Source organism: Lissotriton helveticus, assembly GCF_964261635.1.
Source record: "Lissotriton helveticus chromosome 1_1 unlocalized genomic scaffold, aLisHel1.1 SUPER_1_unloc_90, whole genome shotgun sequence".
Classification (NCBI taxonomy): Eukaryota; Metazoa; Chordata; class Amphibia; order Caudata; family Salamandridae; genus Lissotriton; species Lissotriton helveticus.
The window spans coordinates 732,781-748,405 of NW_027611737.1; the positions used below are offsets into that span (position 1 = coordinate 732,781).

Below are 15,625 nucleotides of genomic sequence, written 5' to 3' on the forward strand. Positions count from 1 at the left end.
TTTGCAGACCACAGATGGGCTCTAAACACCCTGCACAGAATAGTCAAAGGCAGAGGAGTCTGCACAGATTTCCTCTTGTATATTAAATACCCCTTACAGTGTAATAAAAAGCAGTATAGTGTGTGCATATCAACGTTCCTGTCAACAGCCCTCATAGAGCAAGGAAAAGCAATGCAATATACGGATTTTCTCGGTTCTCAGAGATTATTAGTAAGCTGAGCACAAATTTCTCACAAAGTAGCAAAAAGCAGTACCGTTTTCACAGACACCTTCTTCAAAGTGCAGTAAAAAGCAGAGCAATGTGCACCGATTTCTCACAGTGCAGGGGGCACAGACTACTCATAGTGCAGTACAATGCATGGCCGCATGCACAGATCGCTCATAGTGCAAATAGCTGTGCAGCATGCACTGATTCCACACAGTGCAGTAAGATGCAGTGCAGTGTGCACTGATTCCACACAGTGCAGTAAGATGCAGTGCAGTGTGCACTGATTCCACACAGTGCAGTAAGATGCAGTGCAGTGTGCACTGATTCCATACAGTGCAGTACGATGCAGTGCAGTGTGCACTGATTCCACACAGTGCAGTAAGATGCAGTGCAGTGTGAAAGGTTTCTTATAGTGCAGTAAGATGCAGTGCAGTGTGCACAGATTTCTCATAGTGGAGTATGATGCAGTGCAGTGTGCACAGATTTCTCATAGTGCAGTAAGATGCAGTGCAGTGTGCACAGATTTCTCATAGTGGAGTATGATGCAGTGCAGTGTGACAGGTTTCTCATAGTGCAGTAAGATGCAGTGCAGTGTGCATAAATTCACCCTTAAACACACGTAATGACCACAAATGTCCCCAGGGCCGGAAGGAAAGCCCCTTCACCCTCCCAGAGGTCCCCAGGTAGAAGAAGCCAGCTCAGTCCACCCCCTTCAGTGATTTCTCATAGTGGGGTAAGACGAAGTGCAGTGACACCGATTCCTTATAGTGCAACAAGGTGCAGTGCAGTGTGCACAGATTTCACACAGTGCAGTTAGATACAGTGCAGTGCACTGACATAGACTTGTCATAGTGCAATAAGATGCAGTGCACTGCACAGACTCCTCATAATGCAGTCAGATGCAGTGCAGTGTGCACAGATTTCTCACAGTGCAGTAAATAGCATTGCAGTACCCCAAATTCCTCATAGTGCTGTAAGGTGAACTGTGGTGTGCACAGATTCCTCATAGTGCAGTAAGAGGCGGTGAAGCGTTCACAGGTTTCTCAGAGTGTACTACGTTACAGTGCAGTGTGAACAGATTTCTCAGAGTGGAATATCACGCCAGGATACTCCAGAGTAGTTGTGCGCATTATAAATCTCTTATAACATAACATAACATAAGACGCAGCACAGTGTGCACAGATTTCTCATAGAACACTAAACTGCAGTGGAGTGTGCATAGATTACTCATTGCAGTACAATGCAGTGCAGTGTGCACAGATTTCTCACAGTGCAGTGGCACATACTTCTCATAGTGCTGTAAGATGCAGTACAGTGTGCAAAATTTCCTCATAGTGCTGTAAGATGCAGTGACGTGTGCACAGATTTCTTATAGTAGTAAGATGCAGTGTGCACATATTTCTCACAGTGTAGTAAGATGAGGTGCGCATATAATCCTCACAGTACAGTAAGAAACAATGCAGTGTGCATAGATAATTCATAGTGCAGTAAGATGCAGTGCAGCATGTACAGACTGCTCATAGTGCAGTATATACAGTGCAGCGTGCATAGATTTCACACAGTGTAGTGCACAGACATAGACTTGTCATAGTGCAGTAAGATGCAGTGCAGCATGTACAGACTGCTCATAGTGCAGTATATACAGTGCAGCGTGCACAGATTTCACAGTTCAGTGCACAGACATAGACTTGTCATAGTGCAGTAAGATGCAGTGCAGCATGTACAGACTGCTCATAGTGCAGTATATACAGTGCAGCGTGCAGAGATTTCTCACAGTGTTGTATGATGCAGTGCTGCGTGGACAGATTTCTCACATTGCAGTGAGATGCAGTGTAGAGTGCAAAGATTCTTCACAGTGTTGTAAAGATGCAGTGCAGCAGCACATATTCCTCATGCAGTAAAATGCAGTGCACAATGCAGTGATTTCCATTGTGCAGAGGGATGTTGTGCATAGATTACTCATAGTGCCGTCAGATGCAGTGCAGCGTGCACAGATTATTCATATTGCAGTAGAATGCAGTGCACAGATCCCCTCTTCAACACAAATTATGCCCACAAACACCCCCAGGGCAGGCAGGAAACTTCCCCAGGGCCCCCGGATAGAAGAGCCCAGCTCAGCCCCAGAGGCCCCCGGATTGAAGAGCCCAGCTCAGCCCCAGGGGCCCCGGATTGAAGGGTCCAGCTCAGCCCCAGGGGCCCCGGATTGAAGGGTCCAGCTCAGCCCCAGTGGTCCCGGATAGAAGGGCCCAGCTCAGCCCCAGGGGCCCTGGATAGAAGTGCCCAGTTTGGCCCCAGGGGCCCCCGATAGAAGAGCCAGCTCAGCCCCAGAGGCCCCAGATAGAAAAGCCCAGCTCAGCCACCAGGGGGCCCCAGATAGAAGAACCCAGCTCAGCCCCAGGGGCCCCCAGATAGAAGAGCCCAACTCTGCCACAGGGGCCCCAGATAGAAGACACCAGCTCAGCCACAGGACCCCCTGATAGAAGAGCCCAGCTTAGCCCAGGGGCCCCGATAGAAGAACCCAGCTCAGCCCCAGAGGCCCCAAATAGAAAAGCCCAGCTCAGCCCCCAGGGGCCCCCGAATGGAAGAGACCAGCTCAGCCCCAGGGGCCCCCAGATAGAGCCCAGCTCTGCTCCAGGGGCCCCTGATAGAGGAGCCCAGCTTAGCCCCAGGGGCCCCGGATAGAAGAGCCCAACTCAGCCCCAGGGCCCCCGGATAGAAGATCCCATCTCAGCCCAGGGGCCCCCGGATAGAAGAGCCCAACTCAGCCCCAGGGCCCCTGGATAGAAGATCCCAGCTCAGCCCAGGGACCCCGGATTGAAAAGCCCAGCTCAGCCCCAGGGGCACCGGATAAAAGAGCCTCGCTCAGCATCAGGGGCCCCAGATTGAAAAACCCAGCTCAGCCCCTGAGGCCCCCGGATAGAAGGGCCCAGCTCAGAATCAGGCCCACCAGATAAAAGAGCCCAGCTCAGCCCCAGGGGCCCCCAGATAGAAGAGCCCAGCTCAGTCCCAGGGGCCACCGGATAGAAGAGCCCATCTCAGCCCCAAGGGCCACCGGATAGAAGAGCCCATCTCAGCCCCAAGGGCCCCCGGATAGAAGAGCCCAGCTCAGCCCCAGGGGCCCCTAAATAGAAGAGCCCAGCTCAGTCCCAGGGGCCACCGGATAGAAGAGCCCATCTCAGCCCCACGTGCCCCCGGATAGTAGAGTATAGCACAGCCCCAGGGGCCCCAGATAGAAGAGCCCAGCCCCCCAGAGGCCCCCGGATAGAAGAGCCCAGCTCAGCCCCAGGGGCCCCAGATAGAAGAGCCCAGCTCAGCCCCAGGGGCCCCCGGATAGAAGACCCCAGTTCAGCCCGAGAGGCCCCAGGATAGAAGATCCCAGCTCTGCACCAGGGCCCCCAGATATAAGAGCCCAGCTCAGCCCCAGGGGCCCACGGATAAAAGAGCCCCGCTCAGCCCCAGGGGCCCCAGATAGAAAAGCCCTGCTCAGCCCCTGAGGCCCCCGGATAGAAGGGCCCAGTTCAGCTCCAGGGCCCCCAGATAGAATAGACTAGCTCAGCCAAATGGGCCCCCGATAGAAGAGCACAGCTCAGCCCCAGGGGCCCCCGGATAGAAGAGCCCAGCCCTCCCCAGGGGCCCCCGGATAAAATAGAGAAGCTCAGGCCCAGCCCAGCTCAGCCCCAGGGGCCCACGGATAAAAGAGCCCCGCTCAGCCCCAGGGGCCCCAGATAGAAAAGCCCTGCTCAGCCCCAGAGGCCCCCAGATAGAAGAGCCCAGCTCAGCACCAGGGCCCCCAGATAGAAGAGCCCAGCTCAGCCCCAGGGGCCCCCGGATAGAAGAGCCCAGCTCGGCCCCACGTGCCCCCGGATAGAAGAGTATAGCACAGCCCCAGGGGCCCCAGCTAGAAGAGCCCAGCCCCCCAGAGGCCCCCAGATAGAAGAGTCTAGCTCAGCCCCAAAGGCCCCGGATAGAAGAGTATAGCTTAGCCCTAGGGGCCCCGGATAGAAGAGCCCAGGGGCCCTGGATAGTAGAGCCCAGCTCAGCTCCGGATAGAAGAGCCCAGCCCTCCCCAGGAGCCACCGGATAGAATAGACCAGCTCAGTCCCAGGGGCCCCGGATAGAAGAGCACAGCTCTGCCCCAGGAGCCCCCAGATAGAAGAGCCCAGCTCAGCCCCAGGGGCCCGCTGATAGAAGAATCCAGCTCAGCCCCAGAGCCCCCCGGATAGAAGAGCCCAGCTCAGCCCCAGGGGCCCCCTGATAGAAGAGCCCAGCTCAGCCCCAGAGCCCCCGGATAGAAGAGCCCAGCTCAGCCCCAGGGGCCCGCGGATAAAAGAGCCCCGCTCAGCCCCAGGGGCCCCAGATAGAAAAGCCCTGCTCAGCCCCAGGGGCCCCCGGATAGAAGAGCCCAGCTCGGCCCCACATGTCCCCGGATAGAAGAGTATAGCACAGCCCCAGGGGCCCCAGATAGAAGCGCCCAGCCCCCCAGAGGCCCCCGGATAGAAGAGCCCAGCTCAGCCCCAGGGGCCCCAGATAGAAGAGCCCAGGGGCCCTGGATAGAAGAGCCCAGCTCAGCTCCGGATAGAAGAGCCCAATCCTCCCCAGGAGCCACCGGATAGAATAGACCAGTTCAGTCCGAGGGGCCCAGATAGAAGAGCCCAGCTCAGCCCCAGGGGCCCCCAGATAGAAGAGCCCAGCTCAGCCCCAGGGGCCCCCGGATAGAAGACCCCAGCTCAGCCCCAGAGGCCCTCCAGATAGAAGAGCCCAGCTCAGCCCCAGGGGCCCCCGGATAGAAGAGCCCAGCTCAGTCCGAGGGCCTCCAGATAGAAGAGTATAGCTCATCCCCAGGGGTCCCGGATAGTAGAGCCCAGCCCCACCAGAGGCCCCCGGATAGAACAGCCCAGCTCAGCCCCTAGGGCCCCCGGATAGAAGAGCCTAGCTCAGCCCCAGGGGCCCACGATAGAAGAGCCCAGCTCAGACCCAGGGGCCACCGGATAGAAGAGCCCATCTCAGCCCCAGGGGCCCCCTGATAGAAGAGCCCAGTTCAGCCCCAGAGGCCCCTGGATAGAAGAGCCCAGCTCGGCCCCAAGTGCCCCCGGATAGAAGAGTATAGCACAGCCCCAGGGGCCCCAGATAGAAGTTCCCAACCCCCCCAGAGGCCCCCGGATAGAAAAGCCAAGCTCAGTCCCTAGGGCCCCGGGATTGAAGAGCCCAGCTCTGCCCCAGGGGCCCCCGGATAGAAGGTCCCAGCTCAGCCCAGGACACCCGGATTGAAAAGCCCAGCTCAGCCCCAGGGGCCCCAGATTGAAAAACCCAGCTTAGCCCCCGGATAGAAGGGCCCAGCTCAGAATCAGGCCCCCAGATAGAAGATCCCAGCTCAGCCCAGGACACCCGGATTGAAAAGCCCAGCTCAGCCCCAGGGGCCCCGGATAAAAGAGCCCCGCTCTGCCCCAGGGGCCCCAGATTGAAAAACCCAGCTCAGCCACAGGGGCCCCAGATTGAAAAACCCAGCTCAGCCCCAGGGGCCCCCAGATAGAACAGCCCAGCTCAGCCCCAGGGGCCACCGGATAGAAGAGCCCATCTCAGCCCCAGGGGCCACCGGATAGAAGAGCCCATCTCAACCCCAAGGGCCCCCGGATAGAAGAGCCCAGCTCAGCCCCAGGGGCCCCAGATAGAAGAGCCCAGCTCAGGCCCAGGGGCCCGCGGATAAAAGAGCCCCGCTCAGCCCCAGGGGCCCCAGATAGAAAAGCCCTGCTCAGCGCCTGAGGCCCCCGGATAGAAGTGCCCAGCTCAGCTCCAGGGCCCCCAGATACAATAGACTAGCTCAGTCCAAGGGGCCCCGGATAGAAGAGCACAGCTCAGCCCCAGGGGCCCCCGGATAGAAGAGCCCAGCCCTCCCCAGGGGCCCCCGGATAGAATAGACAAGCTCACCCCCAGGGGCCCCCGGATAGAAGAGCGCAGCTCAGCCCCAGCGGCCCCCGGATAGAAGAGCCCAGCTCGGCCCCACTTGCCCCCGGATAGAAGAGTATAGCACAGACCCAGGGGCCCCAGATAGAAGAGCCCAGCTCAGCCCCAGGGGCCCCAGATAGAAGAGTATCGCTCAGCCCCAGGGGCCCCGGATAGAAGAGCCTGGGGCCCTGGATAGAAGAGCCCAGCTCAGCTCCGGATAGAAGAGCCCAGCCCTCCCCAGGGTCCCCAGATAGAAGAGCCCAGCTGTCGGCGTCGAGGTCCTGCCAATCCTCGTCATGTGTCGTCGAGGATTCGGAGTAGTAACTCTCGCGGAGGTCACCATCGTCACCCTCCGTGAAATAGAAGTCTTCTTCCTCTCTCTCCTCCGAGGTTTCTGGAGTTTTCGGCAGCTCTTCTGCGCCAAACTCCTCCTGTGTCTCCACCTCGGCGATGACTGTCGCGGGCTTCGGGGGAATAGTGTAGTTTTTCATCTTTTCATCGAAGTCTCTTTTCCTCTGGAGCATGTTCTCCATCTCCGCCTCGAGCCTTCCCCTTTTCTTCTCCATTTCTGCCGCCTGCTCGGCATCGAGCTTTTCGGCTGGCCTCTACGACGTCGAGAGCGATTTCGGCACCTTCTCGCTCGGAGTCGAGGATCCTTTCTCGAGGACCTGCTTCGCAGTTGAGGATCCCTTCTCGAGGATCTGCTTCGACGACCTTGGCTTTTCGCCGGTCTTCGCCGTCTGGGAGTCCTTCTCGAAGGATCCGCTGGGCTTTTCGGAGGATGCAGCTTCGGACGTCGAAATCGGCGCCGTTGCTCCTTTCGAGGTCTTGGGCTCTGATTTTCGAGAGTCCACCTCAGGTTTTCGAGGCCCTGCTTGGGGTATAGGGGTCGTAGACTCTCCTACCTTCTTTGATGTTTTCTTATCGGTCTCTGCGACCGTGAAGTCATCTGGGCCTTGAGCGATGTTCTCCTCGTCGTCGGAGTTCGCTCCCAGCTCGTACAGGGTCGGTGTGGAGCCTTTTCCTTGCATCGTGTGGTGAGCCACCTTCTGTCTCTGTCTCACTCTCAGGTTCTTCGGCGTGAAGACTGAGCAGGCGTTGCAATCCTCACTCCCGTGGTCGAGCGGCAGGTAGATGTTGCAGAATGGATGCTGGTCCTTCTGCGCGTACTTGTGGTGGCAATTACGGCAGAACTTGAACGGTGTGTTGTCCACGTGAGCGCTCAGGGGGCCCCCTGAGTGCGCGTTCTCCTTCGGGCGTCGAAGTTCTCGAGGTTCTTCTCCTCCTTCGTCGTCCCTACTCTGGAAGTCTTCTTCTCCAACTTCTTGAACTTTTCCTTGAAAATAGACCTATTTTCGCCTTTTCTCCTCCAAAACTCTCTGGAGCCTCGTGCGACGATCCAGACCCAACGGCGGAAAAAAGAATCTGAAGATGGCGCCCAAGGGTGGGAGCTTCCGCAGGAAGTGTGCCGACGTCACAAAGGTGCACCAAATGGTGGGACGTTGACGCCCACCTGGGATACAAAAAAAAAAAAGAGAAAAGAGAAAAAAGACTACGAATCCGGACCCAACCACCAGATCGCGGAATAATGCACAGCATAGTGAATCCAGAAAGATTCACGCTACAAAACGTGTGCTTTCTGACAGTCGCCTCTCCTCACCCGTCCTAAGCGCTACGAGACCTCAGGGCAGAAGTGCACTCTATAAAACACCATTACATTACATTACATTACATGTTTACTTGAACGCGTTTTTGCACGTTGTATAAATGCAATGAACATAGAGAAAAACGGGTTATGTGAAAAAGTTCGTCAGATCGAAACGCGCCAGTTTAGTTTAACAAATAAATACCAGTGATAAAATACTACTGCGTTGGTGTGGCTGTTTTCTCAGGAGTGACAGGCAAGGCAGAATACATGTGGAGTATACATATATATATTCACTGAAAAAACTACAGGTTACAGGGACGTTAGAGTTAGGTTCAGATTTCACTGGGTCAAAACATAGAAATTCAGCTGGTATAGTTACCTGAGCTAACTATAACTTATGCCTCTGCAATGCACACCTTATGACCTCACATATTGCATCACTCATGACATGGTCAGTGTCATCGCCAATGACAACATTCACAGAACCCCTCACACACCCACTCCTACCCCATAGAACCTCTCATACACCCAATCCCAACCCCACATAACCCCTCACATACCCATTCACAGACCCTCACCAGTACTCACACAACCAGTGACTCATCCAAAGAGCCACTCACAAGTCCACTCACGCAGATAGATACAGCACATTCCTGCCCTTTCACTATCACGCAGTGCAGCTAGGTGGCTTGCTGGGCTGCGCTGTGTGCCCCTAAGTGTAGTAGAAGGACGTGCAGTGTGGACAGTTTTTTCTCAGTGAAGAGTAAAGAGCGGTGCAGCGTGCCCAGATTTTCTTTTTTTTAAATGCCCTCGGACTGTAGTAAAATGTGATTCCGTTTGCAGACCACAGATGGGCTCTAAACACCCTGCACAGAGTAATCAAAGGCAGAGGAGTCAGCAGAGATTTCCTCTTTTATTTTTAATCCCCCTCACAGTGTAATAAAAAGCAGGGTGTGCACACATTAGCTTTCCTGTCAACAGCCCTCATAGAGCAGGGAAAAGCAATGCAATGTACGGATTGCCTCGGTTCTCAGAGATTATTAGTAAGTGTGGTTTTCACAGACATCCTCTTCTGTCAAAGTTCAGTACAAAGCAGAGCAATGTGCACCGATTTCTCACAGTGCAGGGTGCACAGACTACTCATAGTGCAGTACAATGCATGGCAGCATGCACAGATCGCTCATAGTGCAAATAGCCACACAGTGCAGTGCAGTAGCACATATTCCTCATGCAGTAAAATGCAGTGCAGCATGCAGTGATTTCCATCGTGCAGTGAGATGCTGTGCAGAGATTACTCATAGTGCAGTCAGTTGCAGTGCAGTGTGTACAGATCCCTCACAGTGCAGTAAGATGCAGTGCACAGACCTCTCATAGTGCAATGAGATGCAGTGTAGCGTCTGCAGATTATCTATAGTTCATTAGGCTGCAGTGCAGTGACACAGAAGTCTCAAAGTATATTAAGATGCAGTGGAATGCACAGATTTATTATAGTGCAGTAGACAGCAATCCAGTGTACACAGATTCATCACAGTGCAGTAAGATGCAGTGCACAGATCCCCTCTTTAACACAAATAATGCCCACAAACACCCCCAGGGTAGAAGGAAAGCCCCCCAGGGGCCCCGGATAGAAGACCTCAGCTCAGGCCCTCAGGGGCCCCCGGATAGAAGAGCCCAGTTCAGCCCCAGGGGCCCCTGGATAGAAGAGCCCAGCTCAGCCCCAGAGGCCCCAGAGGCCCCAGAGGCCCCTGGTGGGAGAGGTGTGGCGCCGCGGCCAGGGCGACTGACGCTGGAATCTGGTGACCACGGTTCGATCCCCGGCTCCGGCGGCAGGTTAGCCCAGCACCATGTGACTCTGGGCAATAGCTCGCTTAATCTTCCCGACGGCCCCCAGCGCCTAGAGACCCTTACGGGTGATTGTGCGCTTTACAAATGTGGACTTTACTTTAGAAGAGCCCAGCTCAGTCCCAGGGGCCCCAGATAGAATAGCCCAGCTCAGCCCGGCTCCTGCAGAGATTCCCTACAGGATTATTCAGTCTATTTCTACAAACACAGCAGAAGGTGCTGACAATCTCCTACCTGAGCAGAGATCTGTGCAGACGTGTCCAAGCTCTCTCCTCCCCCTAGGGGGCTGGGGGAGGGGCAGATCTGGGGTCTGAGGGGGGGCAGATCTGCGGTCTGAAGATGAAGGTAGCTGCACAGACACACAGGGGGTCCTCCCTCCTCTGCAGAGGCCGATAGTGATGTCACCACCGCTGCTGGTGCTGTTTCTGCCGCCGCTGACCCGGAAGAGGAAACCCTTCTCCTTTTCATACAGTATACAGCTCTGTGGGTTTTATCAGCAGACGAGGAGCGCCCTCTGGTGGCCGCTGACGGAACCGTCGCCTCCAGGCTCCAGCAGTGAATTGGAAATGACAGCCTGAGTTTCATTAAATATTTGAAAATGTAAGAAAACTGCTAGAATTAAACTGGTCAACGTTTTTCTGTTTTTCTATTTTTCCTGTTTCCGTGGGTAATTCTTTATATATGTTAGGGCTGTGTATACTCAAACAACATTCCAACTCTGCCCCAAATTAAGTGTTGCATGTGTCTGCATTGTACACTACCTCACTCCCTTCAAAGTTTCACTTATAAAATAAAGAAAGAAGTAGATTGTTGTATCAATAAATTCAAAAGACAGAACAATCAGGTCTGACTCTCACAGATGTCTCCCTCAGTGGATGGTGTCATGGTAGTGAGTGAACGGTGCCGGGTCTGAGGATGAGAGGGTATTCCATCACTAACTAATGTCAGACTCCTTCATACCGGCTCTTATTAGAGTTACCACCTCTTGGTCATGTTTTAAGATTTTGCAAAGCCTGGATATTATTCTTCAATAAGACTTTGTATAAAGGAATTTGTATTCATTATTAACATGGCTTTGCTGTCTTTGTTTACTTTAACTATCAGTCATGATTCATTAAGGCAGCTCTAGAACACATTTTTAAGTGATTTCTGCTTATATATGATATTCTACATTTGCACTGATTAGAGGAAAACATACCAGTGTTAGGTAATCTTCCTCATTTTGTACTGCAAGGAACATTAAAATACTGGCCATGCCGGTAAAAGACCGGCCAGGTGGTATCCCTCTCTCCTATCATAAGTCACTCCTCGTCCACACACCATCAATGTCTGGGTGCAGGGGGGCTTCGTAGCATTGTAAGGCAAGTTGCATTTGTTGTCTGGGTAGTGACATCAGATCTAACATGCACACACATCAGAACATTCAAGTCTCACTCATCATGAGTGACACTCACACATTTAGAGGTCGTGCTGAAGTCTCACTCACACCTAGCTGAATCTTATAAGTGGGAGGCGGTCCTAGTACTCCATTTGTGACTTTGCTTGCACTTCCACTGTGTGCAGAGTAGACGCTTACAACTAAAGAGGGAGACACTATTCATTTCATAGAGTTCAGCAAACCCACTGTCCTACATTTTGATAACAATACATTTTCAATATTTCACCTTGCGGCTGCACAGATTATACTTTCGGTGTAATGTTAATTTAGATGTCTGCATTAATGGTTTGGATGTTACCTGTGTACTCATCATTCCTATCATTGCACTAATGTCTCTTCCTCTGACATTATCAAAGACAAATGTTATGTGACATCACTTCCTGTGAGGTCATCAATAGGATAGTTTATTTTTGCTCCTAAGAATCTCAAAACCTTGAGCTCTGTGAAGCCCATACATGTGCGCTCATCTGGACTAGGGGGGAGGAGCATGCTCTTAGCTCAGAGATAAAAGCGTCTGAAAGCGTTGCAGGCACTACCCTGACACGTCCCTGACAAGCTTTGCTCTCAGCATGCACACCAGTAGAGTGCTGATCTCTGCAAAAAGAAATGACATGTTTGTTTCAGTTTAATTACGCTTCACGTCAGTGATGTTCAACTTTACAATGGTCACAAAGTGGTTCCTCGCTTGTGTTCCTCCGAGTACCTTCAGTCTCCTGATTTTCACACTGTGATGTTTCTGCAATGACATTGTCCTTGGAAGAGCAGACCGTCTTTTCTGAGAGAGAAGTCAAACTTATGTTTCCTGGAGAAAGTGGTTAAAGGCGCTGTCTATGTTTCTGCTGAATCTTGGATTTGACTAAAATGAGTCAAATTCTGAGCCGAGGTGGGTTCACTAAGAGAAGCCCTTCCAAATCTACATTGACGCTGTGTGAATCTGGCTTTGTATACGGTGTGCCCGTGGTCATTCCATGCACAGAGATCAGGGGTTCCCCAAAAGTGCACAGGGCTCAACGTAAAACCCAAAGTGCTCTATTAGTGGGAGTGTGGGCGAGCAGCCTCAGGCCTCACACGGAGGAGTGGAAGACATTTATTGCACAACATTGACCAATAATGGACACACGGCTCGATAAGGAGATCCACACCACTTTTGGAAAAATATAATTTGTTTGTATTTTATTTTAAGACCAAGATCTTTGCAAAAAGGTAAGTACGTTTTTAAATAAAAATACTTTTCGCTTTTAAAAGTTGGCATTTAGAATATGTTTGAAGCAGTTCAATGTTCCCTCTGGTGAAAACAATAATGCAGTTTAATAGGTAAGTTCCACACTTACAAATCCAGTCTTCGGGCCCAAAGGTCAGCAAGGAGCACGGGTTAGGTGAGTTCCAAAACTGCACCACTAGCAGCACAGGGGCGGCTGAGTGCAGAGGTCAGAGTCAGAGTTCGGCCCAATGCTTTTCAACTGAGACTGGGGGTGCCTGGAGCCACGCTGCTTGCAGGTAAGTGGATCAGTTGCAGAGGCAAAGCTTTGGGGGTTAGCACAAGCACAGGGGGGGGCAAGCAGCACCAAACATACACCACCAGGTGCAGAGGGGCAGCTGGATGCTACATTAACGTTGGGTGCCCAATGCCTTTGAATGGAGTTTGGAGCTTTTGACAAACAGGCTGCAGGCATCTCACCGGAGGTTGCAAGAGGGAGACCAACTACAGGAGAGGTGAGTAGAGAGGCAGGGTGTCGTAGGGGCACAATTGGTTCAGCTCACCAAGGCCCAGGGGCTCCGGGTGCAGGGGTGCTTTTCAACTTCCAAGTCTTCTTACCTGAGCCAGTCACGGTCAGGCAGAGCCTCTGGATTCAGTCTAGCGGCATCGTCATGGAGGTCAGGAGGGAGCGGTCAGCGAACACTGGATTCGAGGTCTGAATCACTGGGGAGACTTCACTGGGCCGGTGGGCCACTCAGACTCGGGCCGTGGGCGTAGGGTGCAGGGATCACGGTTCCAGCTGGATCCGGAGCCCATGGAGTTGTTTTCTTCTGGACAGGTCCACTCTCCATGGGAGATTGGAGTCTTTTTCAAAGGCAGCAGTCCTCCCAGGGTTTTCAAATGTCACTTGCTGCAAGACAGGTTGCAGGTTCGCAGAAGCTGAAGACAGGCTAGTAGGCATGGGGTCCCCAAAACTGGTCCCAAGATGCTTGTTTCCGGTCCAGATAGGACCTGGCCTGGCAATTTGGTCTGGACTGTGGCCATGAGGAGCAGGGTCAAGACTGCTTTGCATATGGCTGTGTCCAAACTAGGGTGATATAATGAGCACAATAACAATGGATTAAACCCAGATCTCTTGACTGGGGTTAAGTGGTTGAAAGGTGTCAGCACTCAGTGTGATGGATCAGAGGCCTCTGTAATGGTGGAGAGACCTGGAGACGTCAGGCTCTGCTCCCAGTGTGATGGGATAAACCAGGCTCTGCTCCCAGTGTGATGGGGGACAGACCTGGAGAGGTCAGGCTCTACAGCCAGTGTGATGGAGGAGAGACTTAGAGAGGTCAGGCTCTACAGCCAGTGTAAGGGAGGAGAGACCCAGAAAGGACAAGCTTCGCAATAGGTGTGACGGAGGGAAGACCAAGGCTATACACCCAGAGTACTGTGGGAGAGAGAGTTGGAGAGGCCAAGCTCTTCACTCTGTTTGATGTCAGAGAGGTCCATGGAGGCCAGGCCCAACTCTACATCCACTCTGTGAGCAGACTGACCAGGCTCATGACCAGGAAGAGAGATAGTAACAGACAGAACTTCTGACAGTGTGTGAAAAGTTAGAAGACTTGGCAAGGGAAAGTGCAAAAAGTCTTTGCCTCTTCACAGGAAAAAAGTGAGATATGTCGGATATATTATGTCCTGCAAATAGATTAGGTATGTACCCCTTATTACCCATTTATACCCCTGTGTTTGACAGAGTATGGCAAGGCACAGTCAAAGTCACCAGCAGAGACACAGATTCGATACAACGTGCAATAGGAAAGTGATTCCAAAGTGTGAACAGTGTGCAGGGCTGCAAGCGAGGTGCACCCCAACAATAACTGATGGTTCCACCTGGTGTTTTAACCATCGAGAAATGTACACAAGAATCAGACTCCATACTAAGAGACGAGCAAAAATAAGAGCAATAGTGTCTTTATTAGGAGATTATCACAGACACCTAGGTTGTGCATGGGGTAGAAAGTCCCTGGACCAATGTCCATGTGACAGCTTGTACCTCATCTCATCATTCTGGCAGACCAAGAAAGTTTTCTTCTGCATGTGATTAGAGTCACACATATCCTGACAAGTGCACAATATGAAAATAGTGTGCTGTTCACCTGCAGCGTTTTAGACTCAGGAAGGTAGTTTAGGTCCACCCAAAGTGGAAGTCTTGTTAAACATTTAAAACTTTAAAACCTTGGTCTTAGCCCATAAAGCCCTACATGGTCCCTGCCCCCCCTACCTGAGTGCTAGATTTGCGTTTTACCTCCCGACCCTCAACCTGCGTTCCGCTGTGCAAAGGCGGCTGGTAATCCCTAGCTTCTGGAGAGTTCGCCTGGGAGGTCAGTCCCTGGCGGTAAAAGCGTCTACCATGTGGAATGCTCTGCCTGATGCGCTAAGACACACGAGGGAACTAACCACCTTCAAAAAACTCTTGAAAACATATATGTTCAAACAAGATGCCTAGCCTCCCTAGTCTGCGATGTCACTGTTCCCCCCAACGCGCCAGGACACTCTTGAGTAGCAGTGCGCGATACAAATCTATATATAACATAACATAACATAACATTAGTGACTATTAAACAGCCATGACTACTGTACCCCTGGTCAGGCCAAGACACAGCTGATGTATTGTGACAGTCATTTATTGCAGTGGGTACAGACCTTTGTACTTGAGCAACAGCGGGTAGCCTGACAGATGTCTTGTAAATCTGTGTAGGATGTCATACATAGGTGCTTGCTAAGGTAACACGAGACGGTTGCGTCTCCCACTTAGATGTATGTAGCCCCCAAAGTTGTAGAGCGTTTAGAAGAGTTGGTGGTGATCAGAGTTGGTTGTCTCAGCTCTTCTTGAATGTTGTTCAGCACTGCTCGATACTGCTCCTTAGATTCCCTACTCCCTCTGTAGTGCTCGATACTGCTCCTTAAATTCCCTACTCCCTTTGTACTGCTCAACGAAGCTCCTTGCATTCCCTAATCCTTCAACACTGCTCATTGCTGCTTCTTGGATTCCCTACTCCAGCTTCTCTATTCAATGCCACTCCTTTTATTTCCTACTCCCTCTGCACTGCTCAATACCGCTCCTTGGATTTCCTACACCCTCTGCGTTGCTGGTTGCTGCTCCTCCGATTTTCTACTTGAGCAGCTCTTTGGGTTCCCTACTCCCTCTGCACTACTCCATGCCCCTCCTTGGATACCCAACCCCTTGTTAGAATAGAAATGATTTTGTTTATGTATTCTTATATGTAAGTTAGCATTTGGTGCACCATTTTCTATTTGGGCGCCATTTGCATTATGATCAAAACTAATCCTTTGCTTTTT

General features: G+C 52.3%; 1 pseudogene across 1 annotated transcript in view; it reads right to left on the minus strand.

The window, feature by feature from the left end:
- The window catches only part of LOC144806625 (uncharacterized), an 82,161-nt pseudogene extending 72,144 nt beyond the window's left edge, over positions 1-10,017 (minus strand). Inside the window, exon 1 of the transcript XR_013605856.1 lies at positions 9,876-10,017. The product of XR_013605856.1 is annotated as an uncharacterized LOC144806625 (transcript). The remainder of the gene's footprint in view (positions 1-9,875) is intronic.
- Between the last annotated feature and the right edge of the window lie 5,608 nt (positions 10,018-15,625).